Source organism: Acomys russatus, chromosome 27, assembly GCF_903995435.1.
Source record: "Acomys russatus chromosome 27, mAcoRus1.1, whole genome shotgun sequence".
Lineage (NCBI taxonomy): Eukaryota > Metazoa > Chordata > Mammalia > Rodentia > Muridae > Acomys > Acomys russatus.
Window position 1 is genome coordinate 12043716 of NC_067163.1, and position 3009 is coordinate 12046724.

The window sequence follows — 3009 nt, forward strand, 5'->3', positions numbered from 1 at the left end:
GTTTACAACTTCCTGTTGATTGTAATCTAAGAAATACATAGAGAATCCACCATGTACAAGACACAATGGAGTGGGAAATAGAACTGTTGAACAACTCCAACAGAACACCTGTCCTCACAGAGCTGACAGTCTCTGGGGAAGGTACACAGCAAACCAAACAAATAATCACAATATGTTTCAAGTTAGAAAGCCCTGTGAGAAAAATAGAACAGGAAAGTGAGTCGAAGGGGTCCAGATAGGGAGTTGTGACTTTAAGTCCATGTCCCAAGGAAGCCTCCCTGAGAAAGTGGCATCTAAACAAGGTCTTTAAAGGAGCTGAAGGCTGAAGAAACAACATCAGGGTGATGCTTGAGAGAAGAAATATTCAGGGAAATGGCAAGAATGTGTATGAATTGCTGCAAAGAGAGGCCTGCACCACGGACAAAAAGGAAAGAGCAGAGATATAACCAGGACAGACAGCAGAGCCACCCACTCTGGAGAAGAATTTTATGCTTTCCTTGGGTCACATTGAGACACTTCTCAGCATACATTATAGGAGGAATCTTGAAGATCCAGAATCCTGAGATAGGCAATTCTAGTTCGGACCAGAGTAAGGTCATAGCAGGGTAAGAACAAGTGGATTCTGAACACACTTGATGAAAAAAAGTGGACAGGGCTGCTAACTGACAAACTGTGACGAGTGAGAAAGAAAGGCATGGGGGATAATTCTGGGATGCTGAACCCTCAGTAGCTGAAGAGGGAATGCTTATTTCAAAGGCACCTTTGAAGACACTGGAGCCAACCCCCACCCATGCACAACATCCCAGCTGACCTAACTTATCTGGAAAGTGATCAGAGTGCGCAGATCAAACAACACCCCAAGTTCCAGAAAATGTAATGAAAAACCAGTCCTACCCAAACACATCCTGGAAAAGTTTTCAACATCAAATTTTCGACAGAGGGAGGGGGGGTCTCTAAGAACTACCAGAAAAAAAAATACATACCTACAAAGGAAAGGTGGCCTGCTCTCAAGTCCTGAACATAAGAAGATAAGGAAAGCACATCTAAGGACCCTGATGGGGAATGAACATGATCCAGAAACTCTCCACACAGCCAAGTGATCTTTTATACATGAAACAAGGAGCACATTCCCTCAGATACAAAGACAGGCTGCAGAAAGTATTCCACACATGCAAATCTGCAAAAATTACTTGAATACATAAATTATAAACGTAAATTCAGAATAAGAGATTCATAGAATTAGATAACTGGTTTGTTTTTACCTTCTTGGAAACATTGACAAGTAAGTGTAAACCTCTGACAAGAGGCAAACATTCGCAAATGAGTGTACCTCACAGTGTTAACCTCAACAGGAGGAGCAGGAAAGTCTTGATTCCAAAATGTGAACAATGTGGTAAACCAGTTAGCCATTTGAAATCCAAAATGCTTGATCAATGAGAAGTTGACATGAGTGTCTATCAAATGGAGTGTGGAGAGAAGTAAGATGTCATCCCACCCGGACTTAGCATTGGAAAGTTATTGGGCTGTGCCCTGGCAGTGTGGATATACTTAAAAATAATGTAATATGTATTCCAAAAAAGTTAGAATAATTTGAATAGTCTCATCATAAATAAATGATAAAAGTCTAGGTGGACAGATACTATAATTACCATAATCACCATCCAGTGTATCCATGAGTTAAAGCATCAATCACATTACAACCCATAACTATATGCATATATATGTCAGCCAGAAAGTATTCTTAAATTTACTAAGCTCTAATGTGAGAAACTGTTAATAACTATGGGAGTAGTTTGATGTTTAGGTTAAAAGAATAATGCAAAAATAGCCATATGACAAGAACTACATAAAAGACTCTTGGGTTAAAAAAAAAAAAAAAATCAGAAGAAATGACTGACCAGCAGGATGAAGGGGACTTTTCGGCCCCTTCCCCCTCTTTAGTTTTTATATTTATATGATTTCCTCATATACTGATTTTATAATATGAAAAAAGGAATTTAAAATGCTGACATAATAGTGTGGAACCAGAAAGAGACAGAGTCAGACGTGCAGAGAGGGAATGTGCACAAAGATCAGATGCATAAGTAATAGCAACTCATGGCTCTCTGAACTAATAGGACAGAAATGGTAACCAAGGGTAACATTAAAGAATTGATTGATAATTCGAGTTCTAGAACTTAAACCCAGATTATATATTAAACAAAAGTTAGCAAACATGAACCAGTGTCAAGAAAAAGAATGAGATAATACTCTGATGGCATGGGGATGGGAGAGCCAGCCCTATTCCTCACGTGGCTAGTGTGGGAGAGTTGCCCCGGTGGCATGGGCTTGGGAGATCTGGTGGGCTAACCAACTCAGCTACTACCCAGACCCAGATTCAGCTTTAAGATGGTCTCATCCAACATTTACCCCACCTATGAGCCACTGGAGCACAAGATAGGGCCAGTCTTGCAGAACCAAAGCTGCAGGATCTCCATGACAAACAGCAACAAGAGGAGATCTGAGAAGAGTCTCAGTGAGGATCTGCTTTTGATGGTGTACCAGAAGCCAGAGGCCTCAAACCAGACCAATGACTCATTGCAATGAACATTTGCAGGCAAAGCTGTTAGAACAGAAGGATATACTATGTGACACACTGTGACACACAGGGCTTCCATGGAGAGCTTTTTGTTCTGTTTTGTTTGTGTGTTTTCATTTAATCTTTATTTTTTTATTTTCTTTGTGGGACATTGGGGGGGGGCAGTAATGGTGTACCGTGGATATTGACAGACCAGGGAATGAGTGGGATGGGGGTACATGACACAAAATTCACAAAGGATTGACAAAAGATTATGAAAAAAAGTCTTCAGTTAGAGAATAAAAATATTGTGATATTTCAAACACATATAGGATGATGAAAGAAACTGTGTTTTCAAAGCAAGGTTGTTTTGCTTTCTCTTCTAGCAAAACATTAATAGTAGGATACAAACTCGATAATGTTTCCTTTTTTGTAGTTGTTTTTAATGAACA